The sequence below is a fragment of the Lycorma delicatula genome, chromosome 11 (assembly GCF_047948215.1).
Source record: "Lycorma delicatula isolate Av1 chromosome 11, ASM4794821v1, whole genome shotgun sequence".
NCBI lineage: Eukaryota > Metazoa > Arthropoda > Insecta > Hemiptera > Fulgoridae > Lycorma > Lycorma delicatula.
Genome location: NC_134465.1, coordinates 15,353,555 through 15,377,223, shown reverse-complemented (window position 1 = coordinate 15,377,223; position 23,669 = coordinate 15,353,555). Strand labels below are relative to the sequence as shown.

The window sequence follows — 23,669 nt, the reverse complement described above, 5'->3', positions numbered from 1 at the left end:
TTTATCAAATTACAGTTTTTATTCTGTTTTATGCGTCTTGAGATCAATAATTAACTATTTATTTCGACAGATTTTTAGCGTTAGGAAAAAGATTTCTGTTGCGTTTAAAATTATCGTGTTTCCCTGTCGTACTTTGTTTTTATTTATTTTGAATTAAAATCGGTTTTATACAACTCGAATTTGTTTTCTGTTGATTTTATTTACATCGACTTCTTCAAAGTTATAAAATTTTTATGTGAATTCTCAACAAATTTTGTTAAAAATCGTTATTTTCTTATCGATAGTTTAAAAAAATTCATGTACAATGAACTTTATAAAAGTTTTTTTTTTTACTCCATTTTTGTAGGTTTTACAAGAATTTTCTCGGAAAATACTAGAAATTCAGTTCTAGGACATTAATGTTTCAGTTCAATAACCACAGAATATCAAAGTTACCCGTTAATTTTTTCAGAAATTTCAGAATGGCTTCATTTTATTACCCTCGGAATAGAAATTTGGGCGAATATTTCGTTAGCTGTAGCTACAAAACAAAGCATTATTCGTCATTTATTTATAGGAAATTTTTTAATCGTTTATTTTTTCAGTGGCTCCTGGAATATTGTCTAACAATTATCAGTCATTCTGTATTTGCACAAGCACAGATGACCTTTTTCTGCTCTGTAATCACAATTATAAAAAAATACACGATTACAAACGCACTAGAAGGCGATACAAAGTTATTTATACCTATTATACCTATTCATTAGAGTAAACTAATCAGTACCAAACAATGTGACTACATAGTTTTAAATGACTATTTCATTTTTATTTTGGTTTCCGTGAAATAAAAAATAAAATATTAATATAAAAATAGCCTACACGAGAATTAGAAAATACAATTTCAAACTATGTGCTTGTTCGATATTTTTCCTATTTTGAACGATTTCTACCGATCAGTAATTAAACCCTTTAAAATCGTACACACAAATACCTTTATATCGACAAAAGTGCAATATTCATTTCGACGATAAATAAAAAAAAATTGCCAAATACTCGTATCTGGAGAAAGAAATAAAATTAATAAATGACTATACAAATAAAAAAAAAACAAATTCAAATTAATTGGAAATTATAATCGTAAATCATTATGATTTATTGAAGATGTTTAAAATGCGTCGAAATATAACGTCATAGTAAAATATTTGATGAAGTATTTAAAAATAATCATAAAAATAGCTATTTTTAAATATTATTATGACAAAAACGGAGATAGTATATTTAATAATTTTAAATATACAATATTCCTCACGTTGGCATGAATAGACTGGAGCGGACTGCGGCTCTGATCACGAGCTAGTTGTGGCCGAGTTGAAAGTCAGGGTATGTAGTAACAAGAAAAATGCTTCTCCAAGGAGGTTTGATGTCACTGGAATTTCGCCGACGTATGCCGTAGATTTGAAGAACAAGTTCGAACTGCTTAATACCGAAGAGAAGCAGCTACCTGAGGAGTTATGGCAAGAATTCCAATCTAATGACTTGGAAGCCGCTCTAGAACTTATACTATATAAAAAGTGGGAAAAAGTATCCAAGTGGCTGACAGCTGACACCATTAAAATTGCTGGAAAACGAAGAACAGAGAAAGCTGCTGGCAATAGAGACGAATTCAGGAGACTTAATGCAGATTTTTAACGTGCCGCTAGGCAAGACAAGGAAGCGTATTGGGAGCGACGTTGCAATAAGACGAGTTTGTTAGAGGCCACACCAAAGGTCTCTTTGCTCAAGAAAGACAAGTCAGAGGCTCCTTCACTGCTCGCGAAGCGACCATCTAGAATAAGAACAGGAAAGACTTGACTGAGCAAGCCAATATCAAAGATCGTTGGTGACAGTATGGAAAAAAATTATATGCAAACATTAATACGCCTCGATCACCAACTAAATATGCCTGCCCCAGATGATCTGGAACCATCAATATTAGAAGAGGAAGTGATTTGGGATCTTGAACTGCCCCCAGATAACAAGATTCAATGCACGGGTATTCCGTTAAAGCTGCTCAGATCTATTCCACCAACAGCAATCCCAGCATTGTCAAAAAATCTGGGAAAGGCACATGGCCAACAGATTGGAAAAGATCTGTTTTCATTCCGTCAGTAAAGAAAGGTGACACTCGTGTCTGCTCAAACTACCGGACTATAACTTTGATTTCCCATGCAAGTAAGGTCTTATTGAAGGTCATCCGGCATGGTGTCAGGTTGACCATTGGTGCTCAGCTACCGGATGTCCAAGCTGGATTTCGACGTGGTTGTGGCACCCGCGACCATTGCGCATTTCCGTTGGATTCTGGAGAAAACCCACGAATGTCAAAAGACCATGCTTTGACGATTACTTCAAAGCATTTGATTTTGATGATCTCAGGAATCTGTGGGACGCCTTACGTGAACTGGGAGTGCCACAACACTTAACTTCAGAACTTCACTTAACTCTTCAGAACATTATACGACACCGGGTCGGAAGGCAATGTTTAGCGTGAACCGAATCTGGAAAAATAAATATACTTGCCTTGATACTAAGTGCCGGCTAGTCCATCATCTTCCCTATAACAATCTACGGATGTGAAAGTTCGAACCTGAACAGAGAACATAGAAAAAGGATTGATGCTTTCGAACTATGGAGCTGGAGAAGAAGGCTGCGAATACCGTGGACAGCAAAAATTACCAATAGGGAAGTTTTGGAACGGGTCAAAACAGCCATGTACCTTGAAGGCAAAGTACTTCGGCTCAAGCTCTCGTACTTCGGATATGTCATGCGGAAAAATTTATTAGGAAAATTAATGATGTTTGGTACGGTCAGCGGCAAAAGGAGACCTGGCCACCCAAGGACCCGTTGGCTTGATACCATCAAAACTGACACAGGCATGGCCGTCAAACAAATAAAAGAAGCAGTCAATGACAAAAACGGATGCAGAAATCTTGTCCATAGAACCGCCGAGTTTCGGTCACGAATGAACGGATAACAACAACAACATAATTTACGAACACCCGTTTTTTTTTATTATATGAGTGATTATACATATAGCCACCTACATTCAATAAAAATGACGTTTAAAATAAGGAAACAATAATAAATAAATTTATTACCCAGATTTATCTTCTCGTTTGAATTTTTTCTATTCGTATGAATTTTTTTCAAGCAGTAACGATTATCTGAAAATAAAAAATAAGGAAGTTAATGTTTAATAAAATAAACTGATCAAATTAAAATAAACATATAACATAAACCGATTATAAATCGTTTTCTATTTTATTTAACAAAATTCGAATCGTAAAAATTTCAGAAAGCATTTAACCAGTATACAATATATTTTTGTACGTTCATACATGTCTTTTGTTTCATTCGTCGCTCTTATGATTACAGGTTATAAATCGACAAATGTTTAAGAGTATAATATAATTGTTATAAGTTTAAGTATTACATAAAGAGTAAATGAATAGTAAATGACGGAGATACACTTAACTTATTACATACAAAAAAAAAAGAGATGGGGGTGAAGGGAAAACCGTTGTAAACAAATTATAGCTCTTTATTTTCTTTTGAATCTCTTTGTAATTTATACAATTTTTACAACTTCTCTTCTTTCTTAATAATACTAATATTATTGATTTACACATTTATAAAACCCTTTCCTTTTTCCTTTTATCTTCTTCTTCTTCATCACTTTCTTAACCATTAAAAGTATTTAGTGACAGGATAAGGATATAATTTGTTACATCCTTCTTAATTCATAGGTAAGATTATTCTCTATATATAAAACCAAATTACTGTATTATTTATATTACGAACTATACAATTTTTTTTTTAATACAGTTAATTAGCTGAACTAAAATAGTATCCTTTTATGTAGAATCATTATTATTGTTATTTATAATTAACAAAGGATGTTTGTTATATCCTATTACTTTTAAAACAGATGAAATTATCTATAAATAAATATTTAATTGCGTGTGAAATTAATGAAGGATTATTAACCTAAAAAGATTATTATAATTAGAAATTCTGTTAACAGAAGATTTCGTTTTGCTTCGACAAACATTTTTTTAATAAATAATTTGTATAAAAATAAAAACCATCTGTTTATTACATAAAAATAATAATAATGAAATTTTTTTGTACAGAAAAATTAATTTTATTACGAAGTCCTTTAGAAGTTCTCACTGAAAAAATTGTGACATTATACCCGAATTAAACACGATCGTAAAAGTTCTAGATTTAAACAAGATATTCCTAAACCGAGTTAAAAATTTACGGTTAATATTTTGTAATTTTATAAAACTCAAAACCGATAAAAAATATATTGTTGAGTAACATTTTTATTTGGTTGTCACTAAGAAATAGTGAATGTATAAACTGTTTGTTATAGCATTTGGAGAAAATACGAGCCCCAGAAATCATTTTGTGTGTCTATAAATCAACATCAAGATGAAATTTTATACAGTAAAATCAATTATAAAGGCCGGCAAAGATTTCTTAATTTTTCTGGGTTTGATCTTAACAGGTTTTTATTTCAAATAAATCGTAGCGTTTAAAATTTTAATGATATTATTCATTCATGGTGTTCTACCATTAGGGCAGCTCCTGTCACGGCTGGCGCTCTCCACCATTTTTTTTTCTGTTCAGCCTCCGTCAGGTATTACTTCAGAGGATAAATGAGGATGATACCTACAAGTATAAGTGAAGTGTAGTCTTGTACAGTCTCAGGTCGACCGTTTCTGAGGTGTGTGGTTAATTGAAATCCAACCACCAAAGCACACCGGTATCCACGATCAAGTATTCAAATCCGTATAAAAGTAACTGCCTTAACTAGGATTTGAACATTGGAACTCTCGACTTCCAGATGAGCTGATTTGAAGACGCGTTCACCACTAGACCAACACGGTGGGTTGGTGCTCTCCACCTTGTTCTGTCATTTGCTTACCTATTTGTTTCCGCATATTTTCCCTTTTCCATAATCTCCGTCGTTTGAGATCTCTTCCTTTCCTTTTTTTCACCAACCCTTCTATTCCATCCACTAATAAACCTTCTCAAACGATGTCCTTTCCGGTTCCTTTCCTATACACAATCGCATTTAGCAGTTTCCTGTTCTCTTCGATTCTCTTTAATACTTCCTCATTTGTTATATGATCCCAGCGCCACACCCGCATCACAAAAGCCTCAATTCGTTTTCTGTCTGTCTTTCCCATCGTCCACGCGTCAGATCCATAGAACGTCACACTCCAAATAAAACACGTCATTAATCTCCTTCCTTAACGCTAAGTTTAACTTTCCACACAGCAGTCCTCCCTTCTTATCATATGCTTGCTTACATTTTGACCTGACAGGTCAGGTCATCGGTTATAAAGCTTCCGTAGTACTGATATTTCTTCATCCGCTCTGAAACTTCATTTCTTATCTTAAACTCAATCCTCTCCTCTTTTCCAGCTATACCGTATATTTTTCTTCTTTTAGTTTATTCTCATACCCTGACTTTCGCAAGCTTCATTTAAGTCATCGAGCATTTCATTTCATTTACTTGGCTCCGCCAGTAGCGCCAAGTCATTAGTAAAACGTATACATTCTATTTTTATTCCTCTTTTCCCATTCAGACAGTATTTACTTATTTTTTTCAGATATATATTGTCGGTAACCCTGCCCTTTATTATCACTTAAAATCCATAAAATAAATTATAAAAAACAAACTGAAAATGATTTTACAAATCGGGTTTGATAAAGAATTTAGTAAGTAATTTTAGAAAACGACTTTAGAAATAAATTCTGTGGTCGTGTTTTTGAAGGTTCTGGGGATATTTCACTAGGTGATGAAAGGCGCCGCCGGATCGAACAAATTCCTATCATCAACGGCGGTGTCAAGGAAAGTTTAGATGCAAATTTACTCGGAAATTTACAGCTTGGTTATAGGGCGCCGAATCTAACAAAGTTTACCTAGTGTTAAAATTAATAATCAAGTTGTACGAGTCCCTTATAAGGAAACATTTTAATAAAATTCGTTTAAGGATAGAATAAAAGTAATATAACGTGAAATTTGATAACGCCTTACCCATTTCTCTGTAAGGGACGTAAAACTTAATACAACTAACCGTAAGATCGTATGAGCAAAAATAATTTCGTCTTATTGGTGCTTAATAGTTAAGCCGGTTTAAAAATATTAAGCAAAATCTGAAAAAAGATTATTTGGTACGGTCAAGTTTCTTGTCGGTTCAAAACCAAGCTTTAACAGAAGTTAGAACATAGAGAAAAATATTTTTTCCTAATGTCGCAGTAACTTTGTTGTTTGTCGATCGATTTTCAAAAATAAGGAGTTAATCTTTTTATAATGAAAGGCTTAATGTTTTAGCTAATAATACGTATTTTTATAGAACTAACGATTCCCGCATTATAAAATAATAAAAATTGACGCGGCCGCCAATTTAAGATTTTTGAATTTGTTATACAATAAATTTTTTATTAATGAAAGAATTTCGGTGCCAACATTTACACAAAATGTTATAAGACTACTCGATCCGATCACGAGGTATAAATGTATCTTTCTAAAACACAAAATGGTGACAGAAGTAAAAAGAGGGAGACATCACCATTTATTTGTAGAACACTTTTTGTTTATGTTGATACCGGTACGTAAAATCCGAAACTGAAAAATCCGGGTTTTTTTTTGGAACACTCTGTATATCTGTTACGATCTGAGTAAGTAATAGACAATGTCTATTATCTACAATAACGATATAAATTTTCATAACAGCGAATCAAATTCCACTTACGGTGAATTAAGTTATAAAGATTTACAAGAAATTATTTCTTTTTCTTGCATGAGAGCATAAAACTGTAATCAAAAGCAGTTTACATCATTATTTATAATTATTTATTCACATTTTCCAGTAATAACAATAATAATAATAAGTGAATGAACTCGCGTTATAATAATACTTTTATTAATTATAATAGAAATTTTAAAACAGCTGAAATTAAGTGAATAGTAAAACACGGTGATCAATGTGGTGTCGGTATGTAATAAATTCCGCACGTTGGTGACACTATAAATTACTACATTGGTATATGAACAGTATTGTATATATTATCACAGGCGTAAAATTTTATAGCGTTTTAATTAACGTACATCTTTAATGTTATCGTGCTAATTTAGAGTTAAATGACTTAAACGTTTTGTAGCCTTGACCGGTATGTGGCACTGAAATGTCTATCATATCTTGTCTAACGCTTAAGGTATTCGAAGATATTATTGTGCTTCGATGTTTAAATAAACCAAGAAAAATCAAATATATATTTCACTTTACTTTATTCGAAAGTCATTTAAAATTTAATTCTTTCTTTTTTCTTTTATACGGTTTTTGTTTTTCAACTGAAGATTTTATTTTCGATTAATCCTAGAATTTGATAATAGACTTTCAAAAGAAGCCCTCTTATGGAATAAATTTTGGTCGATGAAATAATAATAACAGCAGTTAAATAGAAAAACTGTGATATTTAAGTTATATTCTTCCGTTTTTTTAACAAATGTCAAAATCGGTCTGCTTCAAAAACTCAAAAAATGAAAATACAAGTGTTGCGAATAAAATTCGAGTATGCCTTTATGCTTAATAAAGCTGGTGATACTGCAGAAAAATGTACAAGAAAATGGAAAATGTGAACTCAAGACGTGAACTCAGGATTACAGATACGGTTTTTCACTGAAAAAAATTAATCTTCCTTGTGGGAAAGTTGATATATTTTACCAAAGTGATAAACGTTTGATTTTTTTTTCTAAATATTGGATTTGAATTAAAAAAGTAATTATAACTACAAATATCATTTTTTACGTGAAATATTTTTAATAAAGGCTACATAATTATTATTAATCGTAGAAAGTTTACTGAAAAAAAAGATGAAAAATACCTTTCAAATTAATTTGAAGATTAAATTGTTATTCAACCCGATTTTATAATATGTTTCCAAGTTTGATTACCGAATCAAAAACAAACATTCAAATTAGAAATCAACCAAAGAAAAATAGAAAGAAGAAATCACTTCAAAGCTGAGACGTTATGTCAAAGCTTGCAGAATTGTACCGATCACAATATACAGCCAGCGTTAAAAAAACGTCGATCTAAATGTATCGAATTACAAGGTGACTAAGTTGAAAACTAAAATAAAATAAACATTTCTGAAAAGTTTTGTTTTTTCTTTGCCCGGTCGAAAATATAGATCTTTAAGGAATACAGAAAAAAGTTTTCGCATAGGGTTTACTCATTTTTATATTTACGGTAATGGTTTTATAAATTGTTATGGAAAAATACGTAGCCTACTGAAAACGAACTATCGCATTAAAATAAACAAGAACAAAACAAAAGTAATGAAATGTAGTAGAAATAACAAAGATGGACCGCTGAATGTGAAAATAGGAGGAGAAAAGATTACGGAGGTAGAAGAATTTTGTTATTTGGGAAGTAAAATTACTAAAGATGGACGAAGCAGGAGCGATATAAAATGCCGAATAGCATAAGCTAAACGAGCCTTCAGTAAGAAATATAATTTGTTTACATCAAATATTAATTTAAATGTCAGGAAAAGATTTTTGAAAGAGTATGTTTGGAGTGTCGCTTTATATGGAAGTGAAACTTGGACGATCGGAGTATCTGAGAAGAAAAGATTAGAAGCTTTTGAAATGTGGTGCTATAGGAGAATGTTAAAAATCAGACGGGTGGATAAAGTGACAAATGAAGAGGTATTGCGGCAAATAGATGAAGAAAGAAGCGTTTGGAAAAATATAGTTAAAAGAAGAGACAGACTTATAGGCCACATACTATGGCATCCTGGAATAGTCGCTTTAATATTGGAAGGACAGGTAGAAGGGAAAAATTGTGTAGGCAGGCCACGTTTGGAGTATGTAAAACAAATTGTTGGGGATGTAGGATGTAGAGGGTATACTGAAATGAAACGACTAGCACTAGATAGGGAATCTTGGAGAGCTGCATCAAACCAGTCAAATGACTGAAGACAAAAAAAAACAAAAAAAAAACTGAAAACGTAGCAAGTAACGTAAACAAATGCAGCAATTGCGAAAATAATCGGTAAATTGGTGTTGCGATACATCAAACGAAAAAAGTACTGAGTACTTTTTTATTATGTGTTTTCCCAAAGAAAAGCGACCGTCATTGTTTCAACGCGCTTTAATTTCTTCCGGTAATTAATCTAATAATAATACTTCTAATGTAAATTCTAGTATTCAAGTAAATTTACGAATTATCTATTATTTAAAGTATATTTAACAATAATTGCAGGTCATGAGGCAAACAATGAAACTGATAAAACGTAAAGGAAGGAACAATTACAGTCGATAAACCGCTAAGAAGGCAAAATGAGCTACAAAATAAGTTGAATCGCATTTTTAGTAGTTAAATAGCTCACTTTAAGGAAAAGTAAACACCTAAAACATTACATTTTTAAAAATATATTTAAGGCGATATTTTTCCCAAGAAACCTTGAGGTTTGATTTTATAATATATCGTGACCGAGTTAAAACTAAACTAGCATGCTATCTTTTTGTTATTATATACTATCATTATTTAGAAAAAGAATCTAAGAAAGATATATCTTATAATACTATTTATTCTTTCACGATTTTGTCCGTAATTTTGTAATTCAAAACTATCGTAATAACTAGTAATAAGAACAGCGTCCAGAGTATATTTGTACCAGTAACGTAAACAGGGAGAAAAATAAAATAGTAATAATAAACAAAAAATAAGTTTATATGTTTTATAAAACGAAATACTACATAGTTTGAAAATAATTATTGTTGTACGTAATGTCTTTTTGAAGAAATATAGCCTATTATTTTCTATAAATTTAGTAACAAGGTGTGTACAATTTGAAAATTATTCGTTTCTTTTAAATTACTTAAAACCGAAGTAAAAAAAAATACACAAAATATAGAACGTATAGTTATCTTTATTATGTATCCTACAAATAAAAATACAAGCAAGGAGTCGTATAACTTTGCAATGCAAAGTAGCGAGAGCGGATACACGAACAAACGCTCTGGCTACCGAAGACTTCGCCCTCGACAGACTACGTATTATTTAGAAGGAAAATAATAATTATTATTATGAAGTCCAGTACCGCTCTCGTCAGCCCGTGATTTCCCCGACTTTGGGTAATAGTACGTAAATCTATATCGGTGTATTATATACTATAAAATATAGTATGTAACATAATAATACTATTATATTAGCGGGTAGTATTATATTACCGATGAAAATAAGTTCCTATTATGATATATAGTTAAAAAAGTCTCAATGAGGGCTTATTGCTGCAGTTAAGGAAGAGTCTAAAATCCAAAAAAATTTGGTTTTTGGGCTTTTTTAGACACTTTTGGTTGTCGATTGCAATGAAAAGGGAAGGTGCACAACCAGTTATTACAACAGCCCGAATTCCAAAATTTCAACATAATACGACTAATCGTTTTAGGGTTATACGAGATGCATACGTACATACATACATACGTACTTACAGACGTCACGCCGAGTCTAAATGGATACAGGGATGGTCAAAATGGATATTTCCGTTAAAATTTAGAAACCAAAATTTTTCGCTAACACAAGGAAGTAAAAATGACCAAAACTACAAGTTTGGGATTTGTTTTATTCTAATCATTCAGGACAAAAACTATATGAAACGACCAAATTTATCCCTTAATTTATGTTTTGAGAATTTCAGTACGGCTTCATTTTAACCTTTAAGCAGAAATCAGGACGAAATTTTTCGCAAGCTGTAATTCATAAACGAAGCTTTACCGAACCTCACGTTTATATGAACCTTTTCTTTATTTTCGTTTGTAGAATACGTCCCAAAATTCTTTAACGGACGCTTCTTTTACAGACAATCTGAGTAACATTATTTCTAAGATTAAATTTTTTTATTTCTGGGTCGGTTAACTGTATGTTTCTTATCAACGGTTCATACGCCTGGTTATGACGGAAGGCAAACGTTCTACATATCTGTCGACCGTGATAGGAATTGTTTTGTAACTTGTCCTTGTGTTCAAATATTTTGTTTATTTGAATAAATAATCTACGATGTTTATTCCCTGAACACCGTCCTATGAACTTATCTGTACGACATGCAATACATTATTTAATCTTTCATCAAAATTTATAAAAAAAATTGTACATTTTTTAATTACATTTTATTATTTTTTTTTTAATTTCACGCCAAAGAAAAATACAGAAACAAAAGCTGTCCAATTAAATGCCTAATAATTAATCTATTCTGATTGTCTTCACCGAATATGAACGTTCTTAGACCAACCGATTTTCAGTTATTGACAATTTTTCAGTTAATAGTTATTTCAGTTGAAACGATTTTAAAATAAATTTAAAAAACATAGATCGGGGCTCTAAGGGGTGTACATATTTTATCTGCATTAAGGGTATATTCGTTTTTATAAGGTGAATGATAAAATTAGAATAGTAATGGGAAATAAAATTCATTAATTAGCCCCGCATGAACTTGGTATTTATTAAAAAATGTGATATTTGTAATTCTATTGTACACAGTCTTTACTAGCTAATTCTAACAAAAAAAATGATTCCATGAAAATTATTTGAATTAAATGTATTCTACGTTACGCGATCATAAAGTACTGTTTTTCTTCTGCAAGAGATAATATTGCAATTACATATTAAACGATTTTCTTTTAAATGTGCCTACCAGTTTAACCAGTAATAAATTATTTATTACTACTTAAACGTAATCTCCAATTCAGCCTATCAAAACATAACAGTCTTTTACCGGTGTGTGTTTTACCATAATATTCACCAGTGTGTGTGTGTATGTATGTATGTGTGTGAATAAGGTATTTTCGGCTGAAATAACTATTACTTAGGAAATGGATGCTAACGAGAAAACCTGGTCAAAAAAAACCCCATATTTGGGGAGGTAATTAAGAAAATATTAATTACTCGGCAATTAATAGGATATAGTTTTAGATTTTTTCCATATTTCACACGGGCGTAAAGACAGGTTAAAAAATAGTCAGAAAGCACACTTTATAAGTTTTTCCAGTTTCTTTTCTTTTTAAACAAGTTCCCTTTAATAATAAAAAAATTGATGGAGAAGAGTAACGGAAGATCGCTGGAATTTTATATTTTTATTGTGAAACGAATTATTATTATTATGCATCAAAGGTAAATACATACGATTATATTGATTAGTGTAATTTTCAGTAGTCTCTAACAACTTTTCGTTTCGATGGTGTTACCTAGAAAAGAATATCCGATTTTAATTTAGTTATATATTTTTCTGGTATTTTCTGGCTTTATGATGCATATAAACAAAGCGATTTACTGGATGATGATAACGAAACAGATCTTTTACCGATCTCCGTCGCGGAGCGGTAGCGTCTTGCCTTTCATCCGGAGGCTCCGAGTTCGAATACCGGTCAGGCATGGCATATTTCACATGCTAAAAAATTTCTATTTATATTTCTACGTACAAGCTTTGAGCTTATACGGTGGATTAATCATAAGAAAAAATTCTAAACATCTGTCAACAGCTTTAAAATTTCAACTTTCTAGCGGATAGATATAAATCCTAAATTTGAATTCTTAATAGGATACAGAAAATAATACAAACATATTTTTTGAGATTTTGTTAGATCGTAATTTTGCATAAGCCGTTTCTACCTTTGTTCGTTGCGATAAATAAAGCTAATGATATAAAAAATTTGATAGTCTAATCGACAAATAGTCAGATTAGATAATAAGTAAAAAAGAACTTATTAGTTTCACATGCCAGAGCGACCGATGCGACCAACGTTCTAAAAAGAATTCTCCCTATGTTACATAACTTAAAACATTTCATTTTAAATATAAACAACAATAAAATCGTAAAATATATAGAAAAATTTATCCTTTTTTTAATTTTACTATTATCAATAAGAACTTGAATTTTACAATTCAACACAAAGGTTATGAAACGAGTAGGTTATTGGAAATGTAGAACAAATTACTCGGAGCAAAATTTGATAAAAATAATAATAATAATAATTATGTTGATCGCCAAAGATAAAAATTTCCCGTGAAAACAAGAATAAGTACGAACTACTTCAAGGAAGAAAAATAAGTTTTATACCGTATTAAAGTTATTATTTTCTATCTTATGAGTTACAATTTGAAAGAAACCTGTAAGAATTAGGAAACTTAAAAGTTTTTTGCGTAAAGAAATTCTACAAATACTTATTTAAACTCAAATGTAAAAACTTATGTTTTTCCTGTACTGAAATGTTAACTTTCCGTAACTTCATTAACAGTTTACTTAAGAAATTAATGTTTCAGTATAAAGAATAACGCTTTGTCTAACGTTTAAATATATCTTTTTAAATTTCCTGTAATTGGATTTCACAAAAAAAAAATGCTATATCGGTTCTGAATAAAGTCGAGAATTCTTTTTTACATTTCAGCATATTTTTCAAAATAAATATTGCTATATGTACAAATCTTCATTCTAATTAATAATAGGGATTAAAAAAGACAGTGAAGGAAAATATAATTAAAAAAAAAAATTATTAAGGATAGGTTAAGAATAACGAGTATAGCTGAAGCAATGAAATTTACGACCGCTAGTACGGAGTCTGTTATCTAAACTGAAAACATTCCGTTTAGGTTTCATGCACAGAAGCACTGTTTTCTTGTAAATAAACTTATTATTTTATGTTTGTGGATGGTATTACGGATTATTTTTAAACATTTTATAATTCTGCTGTTTATAGTTTTTAAATCATTAAGTATTCCGCCATAAAAAAGGAAACGTTACGGAATATTTTTAAACGTTTTAAAACTGTAGTTCTATTCTCAACATTTTTTACTATTATTATTTCACCATATAAGCTTGAAGTTTGTGCATGGGAATATGAAATGGAAATTTTGTAGCGTATGAAAAATGCCATGCCTGACTGGGATTAGAACCCGGGATTCCCGGATGAAAGAACCGAGACGCTACCACGCAGATCAAGGTATATAATTATAATTACGTCACAGACAAAGCTAAATGATAAATTAATGAACATTATAATTGTCTGACATATATGAACATAATTTATAATCTATCGTGATTTTACTTATCGTAAAAATAAACTCGAACAAGGTAACTTAGTTCTTAAGTTATAATAAGTCAGGGAATGAGACGCCTTTCTTAAAATCATATCGAGAAACAATAACGGTATACTGTTAGCTAATGTTTTCGAACTGTTTGCAATTAAATTTGACATAACATATATATATATATATATATATATATATATATATATATATATATATATATATATATATCTATATATATATATATATATATATATATATATATATATATATATATATATATATATATATACATAAAATAAATTTTATGTAAATAAAATTTAAAATAAATTAAAAATGTAATATGTTCAAAATATTGTTAAAAATATGTTCCGCGATCCAATACTAAAACCACAATGCATCTTACGAATGTCCATTCCCTGTTAGTTAATGAAGTAAATGTTATGCTAAAAGGACAGTATAGTAGAATGATTCGAATTGCGGCTGTCGTTGCTCCGGCACCAAGCATCAAGATAGGTTGCGCTTCCTATGCAATTGCTTTATATAAGTATTCAATTTAAATATAAACAATAAAATCGTAAAATATTTAGAAAAAGTCTATTCTTTTTTTTAAATTTTACCTTGTACCTGACTGTACAATAATGTGAGTGACTGTACTCTTTTCTAGCAGACGTCCTGGATTACTTGGAATTTCAACTTGATTTATATCCGTACTACAGATATGTTCTTAAACCGTACTGTTCACTGAAAAAAAGAATACCTATCCCTAGTGAAAGCAGACGGAGAAATTTTTATTTAAATGCCCGGAAAATTGAAACTGAAAATGGGAAAAATTATTTTAAACGATAGATAAAATTCTGTTCTTAAAAATATTTAACTTCGAGAAACATAGGTGGAAAAACAAGGATTCAATTTTTACGTTGCCGGTTTACTTTACTAAACGGGCAAGGTTTAGTTTACCAAAGAATTATTTAAGTGAAACCATAAATAATAGTAGTAATAGTGCAGAAATTTAAATAGGTTAACAACACAATTGTTTTCCGAGCTGGTCCGGAAAAAGCGAATAAGCGCTCTGTATACCGTGAAAAATGATCATTATCAATTTACACCTGAAATGATTTTAAACGCTTTCACAATTTCCAACAGATCCCCAAAGGTTGTCGAAGTTGCGTAGCTAGCAGGTATTTTTACTAATCACAACAGGGAAAAATATTACAATTTTTAATATAATTAAAAATTGTATTATTTTATCATTTTTATCACACCGAGATAAAAATGCAATTTTGATAGGAATTTACGATTCTGGATTTCTACAGTCGAACAAAATTATTTTGATTGTTTTTTCTCCTCACATGAATTTTTGACTGAAACAAATTCTAAAAAAGAACAAATATGAAATTTCTAATGTAAGTTAGGACATTTGCATGATTTACAAACAACCCTTCTGCAGCATTTTCCGAAATCTCTCGAAGAGAATTCCTGGATTCACAATCAATCTATAATGACAACCAAACCAGCAGGTTTTAGTGGAAGTGATCGTAAAAATTTAATCCGAGCTAATTAATAAATAATAATAATAATGAATGAAATTAAATGAATTCTTTTAGTCGATTTCTGAAGATACTTAACAGAAGTATCCCACCGAGTCAAATCTAGAAATTTATGTTTTATTCTACTTTTATATCAATGTATTTGTACGTTGGATATTTCCCGAATTGTTGGAAAACGGCCAAAGTCGTATGTTTACCCAAACCGGGGAAAAGTTTACTTTTCCCACGGAATTATAGGCCAATCTCCCTGTTACCGGTATTGTCTAAGTTGTTCGAGAGGATTCTTCTCGAAAAACTGAGGCGATACATGGAGGGAGAAGTGCGGCCCGAGCAATTTGGGTTCAGGGAGGGTCACTCAACCACCCTCCAACTGGTAAAAATAATAGACGACCTTGTCGGAGGCCTGAACAGGAAACGGGTGACTGCAGCCGTTTTTCTGGATGTGGCCAAGGCCTTTGACAAAGTTTGGCATAGCGGGCTGCTTTATAAGCTAGCGCGATCGGCGATCCCGTACCGCTATGTCAGACTGATGCGGTCATATCTGCTAGACCGACATTTTGTCGTGCGCGTAGGGGAAACGATTTCCTCTACCAGAGAAATAGCCGCTGGGGTTCCCCAAGGAGCAGTACTTTCCCCGTTCTTGTACACTTTGTACGTGAACGATATGCCGCTGTCGGAAGGGGTCAAAACGGCCCTTTACGCAGACGACACGGCATATTTCTACGAATCCGCATATGTGGATTACGCGGTCCGGAGGCTCCAAAGGCAGCTGGACTTAGTGGAACCGTGGCTCGACATGTGGAGAATCAGGGTCAACGGTGAAAAATCGGTGGCCGTGATGTTCACATGCAAGACACGAAAACCGACCAGAGAGCTGGAAATCTCAGGGGAGAAAATCCCTTTTGAGAAAACAGTTAAGTACCTGGGGGTGGTGTTGGACAGGCGGCTTACCTTCGGCGAACATGTAAATTATGCGACCCGGAGGGCTAAGGCCGCCAGAGCCTCGCTATACCCAGTGCTGAACAGTGCCAGCCCGTACCCACTGGCAACTAAGCTCCTCATTTTTCGGCTGTACGTACTGCCGATTCTAACATATGCTTACCCGGCATGGGGGGCAGTGTTGAGCTCCTCGCTTCAAAAGAAGATCGAGGCCGTCCAAAACATCGCGTTGCGGACGATCTTTGGAGCTCCGTGGTTCGTCAGGAACGCCACTCTCCGATCTGATGCGAGATTTCAATCCGTGTCCGAGGTGGGGGTGGCGCAGGCGCGCAGACTGTTCGGGAGAGCGGCTGTGTCCGAACACAGTCATCTTCGGGACATCTGCCGAGAGGACCCAACTCCGACAGTTGTAAGGAAGCGGCCTCACGCCGTACTGGACGAACCACCGTGATGGTGCGGTGCGGTAGCCGAAAATCGACAAACCAGGCTTAGGGGCCTCCATATCGCATGAGCCATAAACGGAATAGTGCGTCAGACGCGTTTCCGGGGTCGCGAGTGAAAAGTTTTCGCGAGTTATATAGTTTGAAGACGTCAAACACGGTAAGTCGCGCATAAAACAAAAACGCGGTCTAAATTTAAAAAAACTTACAGTAAGACAAAATATCCCTGCAATTGCGACTCCACCGGAAAAGGGGACGCATTGCTCCCTCCTTATAGCTAGTGCCCCGTTGTGGCGTATTCCTGCTAGCCTATTAAAGAGTTAGCACCGAAAGGACTTTAGTGGACGGTCTGAAGGGGAATTACGTCGGGAGGACAGGCTTTATAAGCCTAGCCTTCCGCGGTCGGCCCATGAAATGGGTTCGATAACGCTGGTTTAACAACGGATTGGAATGCAATTAAATCCGTCTTAAATTCACTAAAATAATAATAGACAAAACTTGAAAAATTAGATCCGAGATTAAAAAAAATAACCCTTTTAAAAACAAGCCCGATTAGAATGATCCAGCAGCAAGGGACTCTGTCCAGGTTCTGCGATAAAGTAGGGAGTAATAGACTCCTGCCAACTTTGCATTCCATTCCATTCCATTCCATTCCATCAATGTATTTATGCGAGGCAGGATTAGCCTGCGACCAAATCAAAGTCCTGAAATAGAATCGATAGCTCCCCACATTACACTTCTTTTCTTTTTTTTTGTGGAATTCGTTATTTACAATCACAAAGTCGTATGTCAGACTATCACTTGAAATAGGATCATCCAATGATAATCCTCAACTAATACAAAAGCGATTAATGCGAATAAATAAAAGAAAACTAGTAACCGTGAAATAATTTGAAAATACCTGATAACGTTAGCATAATTTTACACGTATAATGATAAATAAAATCCCACACAAACGGTACTCTCTATAGGATCCACCATTAAAAACAGAGTTAATACACTCTCCACATCAGACTTCAGAAATATTAATCAAAGTCTGATACGTAAATAGGATAATATAGAATGACACGTAAATCGGAAGTTAATTATCGTTAAATAGCAGTTAAATATAGTTAAATGCAAAATTAATAAATATCTTTAATGAGGTAGGGTATGTAAATAGAAAAGCAATAAATGAAACGATAAACTAATCCATTAATTTTAATAACCAAAAATAAAACAGAAATAATTATAAGAAGCGATATCGCCAACAAACCCGATCATCATAAAATAAAAATAAAAAGCTCATCATTGGATAAAAGGCTCCACGCCAAGCACGTGGAGCCTTTTCAATCTCCTAACGTCATCGCCGTTGTCAATTTAAAGCAAGTTAAGTAATAGAAATTAATATACTCCACCGACATAACAAGCGTCTCCAGCCTGGACACATATCTCGAAACTAGGCGTTCTGCTCCTTCTAGAACGTATGGAATTCCTATTTAATCGTGTATCTCAGTATTCCTCGTGAACAACGGCGCTTGTGTTATGTTCCGTAGTATTTTATTCTGGAACCGTTGAATGATTTCCACATTGCTGTTACTGGCTGAACCCCAGGGTTCAATTAAGTTAATACAGGCTGAAAATTTTGAAAATATACACACCAGACTTACGAATTCGATTTTCTAGTACTACGCCCGATAATTTAAAAACCCAAAACCATCGAATTCATTAAGAACGTAATCTTCTTAAAATATACGTAAAAACGCATTAAGTTTATTTCACGATTTCTGTGTTTGGTTTTAAATAATTACGTTTTGAGAAAAAATGTATGTTATTTTCTTCTAACGCGTATATATACTCTATTATTTATTATTATATATACCTATCCTACAACGCAATCAAGATGTTTCATTAAAATTTCACGATTTGTGAAATGATCCTGATAGGAAAAGTTTAAGAAACGCTGGTCGTAAGACGTAACTGTTCAAAGACAAGCTTTTTCTTTCGTGATACGTATTATTGGTCGGTTGACATTCACGCTAAATTAATGTTTGATTAGAACATATAACTGATTACATAGGAATACGAGTATATACTGAGTTTAAGACTTTAGTTTAGAACAAAAACAAATAAAGAATAATACGGATACCAGTGTTACATACACAAATTAAAAAAAATCAATATTTAATCAAAATCTTAAAAAAAAAGTGAAATAACTTAATTTTCGAAATGCAAGTCTTTTTAAACAAATATATTTGAATATCGAAAGAACGGAAAAAGATAAGTTTAATAAATTACATGTTTAATTTACGTTCATTAAAGAAAGAAAACCCATCATGTTATGCAAAATCAAAGTTTTCATGATCCGATATCTATGTGACATTCATTAAAGATACGACTTCCTTCTGTGAACGAATAAATGTCAGTTGTTATTATCTGAATGCTTTTAACATATCCGGTTCAAATCTTTTTTAGACACGCATCTATCTGCATGTTCGTTTACGTTATCGTACTCGTACGCTACACATTAGCTATCAAAAATAGAAAACAGCTGATGTGAACAACACATGACTTCTTGTACGACTATTAATTTACATTTACACTTTTTTTTTAAATGAACATTAAATTAAATTTTCTATCGTTAAAAACTTCTGATATTTTTTCTGTTTTTTGATATTGAATTATTATTCATCGTAAAAACTTTTTTACAATGAGAGGTTTATATTCGTTAATAAATCGATATATTTAAATTACAAAAAAGAAAAATAGTTAAAAAAAGGAGATGAAGTCTGATTCGAACCGATGTACCTTCCCCTAAGATCCAAATATTTCATTAATTAAAGTTCTATTTTGCTATAACTCTGGAACCGATGAAAAAAGTGCTGATGATACATCGTTGAAAAGCTCTCAACAAGGAAGTCCAAACGCCAATTTTTTCTGGATTTTGGGCTTTTGCGGACACTTTTGGTTCGGTCGATTGCAATAAAAATTGGAGGTGCACAACTAGATGTTACCACAGTCCTAAATTCAAAAATGTCAACGTCCTACGGCTAATCGTTTTTGAGTTACGCAATATACATACGTAGCTACGATAAAATTTTATAAAAATAAATTTCTATTTATTTCATACAAAAAAAGTCATTCTATTCTTTCAAAAACAATTTTTTTAATAGCGAAATCTTCATAGAAAACTGCAACTATAATCTTTTTTCTATAAAAAATGATCAGCAATAAAAATATATACTGCCACAATAAAATGAACTATTTTGAATTATTTCTGAATAATGAAAATGAAAAGTTTTGCCGAGTACGAAGTTTAAAACACACACATACAGAGAAAGAGAGAGAGAGAGAGAGAGTGATAGAGAGAGAGAGAGAGAGAGAAGAGAGAGAAAGACTAAAGGAGAATTAAATAACTAGAATGTTTTTTATTTCCTTGTACGATGTAAAGGAAGTATTGTGATCGCGAAAAATTTCGCTTTCCAGATTTCAAGGAAAATATGCATTTTGACCATCCCTGAATCTTTTGACTAGTTCGGCGTGATGTCTGTACGCATCTACGTATGTATCTCGCATAACTCAAAAAAACGTAGCCGTAGGGTGTTGAAATTTTGCATTACCTCCCGTTTTGATTGCAATCGACAGAATCAAGTGTCCAAAAAGCCCAAAATCCAAAACAAACTTGATTTTGAACTTTTTCTTATCTGCAGTAGTAAGCCCTGACTTTTCAACGATATAAAATAAGAGGTAGTATCTTTATTGGTTTCAGGGTTATAGTCAAATAAAATTTTAATTAATGAAATATTTGGATCTTACAAGGGGAAGGTACATCGGTTCGAATCCGACTTCATCTCCTTATCTTTAACTTTTTTTTTTAATTTAAATATATTGGTTTATTAATAATTATTAACCTGTGATTGTAAAAAAATATTTACGATAAATAATAATTAACTTATAACAATAAAATAAAAATTTTTTTAATGAAAAAATATCCGAAGTTATTAATGAAATAAAATTTCATGTATTTTTCATTTTAAAAAAAAATTGTATATGTAATTTAATAGGCGTGGTGATTTGCAAGGAAGTTATGTGGTGTCCACATAAGATTTTTTATTATAAAATTTTGTCATCTGACGTATTTGATTGAACCCCTTACTTCTCGTTGTGCCCTATTACAATGGGCTGATCCAATTCATTTTTATGCCGAATCAATCTATTTTACTCTCCTTAGTGGTTTTTTTTTTAAATTTGTTTTGTATGGTCTGAAGCCTTTTATCCTCAAACTGATGAACATAACCTGATAGTTTTGTTAAAACAAAACTGTGTTATGATAAACATAACTGAAAAAGCATTTAATTGTACATTATGACGCTAACGAAAAATAAGAGTTATTCGCAGTTTCTTTCAATTATTTAACATAAAAAAAAATAATATTAATAAACGCATAAAAATTAATATTATAATAAAAGGATACACGAAAATGTTTATGCATTTTTAAAAAGTGGTGATATTTTTATGTGAAAGCAGTATTTTATTTTGAAAGGTTCATTTCCGTTACGATTTTTTTTTTAATGAAAAAATTTGATGTGGACACCATATGACTTCCATGAACGCCTATTAAATTACATATACACATTTTTAAAAGTACATAAAATTTTATTTTACTAATAACTTCTGATTTTTCTTCATATTTTTTTTTACTGTTATTGAATTATTATTTATCGTAAAAGTTTTTTTTTTTACAATCAGAGGTTAATAATTGTAAAACAATCAATATATTTAAATGTAAAAAATTAAGTTAAAAAAAAGGAGATGAAGTCGGATTCGAACCGATGTACCTTCCCCTTGTGAGAATCAAATATTTCATTAATTAAAATTTTATTTGGCTGTAACTCCGAAACCAATAAAGATATGAACGATTTATTATATATCGTTGCAAAGCTCTCAGTGAGGGCTGATTACTGCAGGTAAGAAAACGTCAAATCCAATTTTCTTTTGGATTTTGAGCTTTTTTTGGACACTTTTGGTTCGTTCGATTGCAATCAAAAAGGAAGGTACACAACTAGATGTTACAGGAGTCCTGGATCCAAAATTTTAACATCCTACGGCTAAACGTTTTTGAGTTATGCGAGATATATACGAACGTACAGATGTCACGCCAAAACTAGTCAAAATTGATTCAAGGAAGGTCAAAATGAATAGTTCCGTTGTAATCTAAAAATCGAATTTTTTCGCGATCACAATACTTCCTTTACTTCGTACAAGGAAGTAAAAAGATAACAAATTTTCTTAAATAAAAAATAAAACCGAACATCTTGAATCCATTCGAAAAATACACGCATCCGGGAATAACCATGTAGACGTTTTATTATAGATAGATATTTCAAAAATGAATTTTTGTAAGGATTTGGATTTATCCGGAAAAATTATCGAAATTATCGACTCCGTCTACTAAGGGTTTTCCCCTCGACAGATTCCTACTTAGGAAAAAAATTAAGAGGAATATCATACTATGTAAGTATGTGAGTAATGAATTTGATAAATAATGACTATTCTTCGAGTAAAATTTCGAAATACGGAACTCACAGTGATCATATCTCTCTTTTCCTCTTGACCAACTGAGACCAAAGTTAAACGAGAAATTAAACTGTTACCGCAGCTCCACATTAAACTGTGCTCCACATTCAGAAGTCACTGTAAAAAAAAAGTCATAGAAATCGGCTCATTCAATTCTGAAAACACCAAGTAAAATGATAACTAATAATTTTTTTTTAAAAATTAGGCCTATTTTACCCACCGCTGAATTAAACCGCTCAAATATTTATAACACATGGTGACATAAGTAAAAAACGAAAAAGGTTTTCCCCCACCCCTTTTTTAGGATTTAAATAAGATCATACACCACCAGAAAATATTTTAGCTACATCATAGGAATTTTGTTACGTAAAAAAATTTACTTAAAGTTAGAATAAAATTTTGAGATACGGAACCCATGAAGTCCCTACATCTCCGTCTCCTTAACCGAAATTATAATTGTATCCGAAACAATGACGAAGATTAATCGGAATCGATGCGACAAATACGGAAATCATCGTACCAAATTATTATACAAATTCTTCTAGCCGGTGTGCAGATATAAAAAAAATACAAGCCGACATTTATGTATTAAATCAAGCACGTATAATGTAATTATAAAGTTACAGAATAAGAATTAATTGTATACAAAATGTTTATCGATTCATAAAAAAACATCTGTACGTACAATCTTTTAATTCTAAAACTAAATTATTTTTTGGTTAGAGAAGATCGTGAAAAATGTCAAGCACTGAAAAACCCCATACGTGAAAAAATTTTATGAGACTCGCATACTTTGTCTTATGTAGTTTACTACGTACAGAATAACTAGATAATCAGAGAAGTTACTACTTAAGTTTTAAAAAAGTTTATATTTTAATGGATTTGAGATTTAATAAAAGTTAATTATATAAGTCTGGGATACTTTCTATATCGTTTATCGTAAGTAGCATTTAATTGGGTAGCAATTAATCTTAATAAGATTAACGGTTATAAAAGAAACACACTGATAAAAACAGAAAATATTTAAAATCATTTTATACAGCTGATGAATTACGGTTAAGATT

The 23,669-nt window shown here is 31.9% G+C and overlaps 1 protein-coding gene across 1 annotated transcript in view; it reads right to left on the bottom strand.

Annotated features, from left to right (window-relative positions):
- The window catches only part of LOC142332177 (uncharacterized), a 216,058-nt gene that overhangs the window by 184,512 nt on the left and 7,877 nt on the right, over positions 1-23,669 (bottom strand). The window contains exon 2 of the mRNA XM_075378456.1: positions 3,114-3,179. The gene's annotated coding sequence lies outside the window, so the exon portion shown is untranslated. The remainder of the gene's footprint in view (positions 1-3,113; positions 3,180-23,669) is intronic.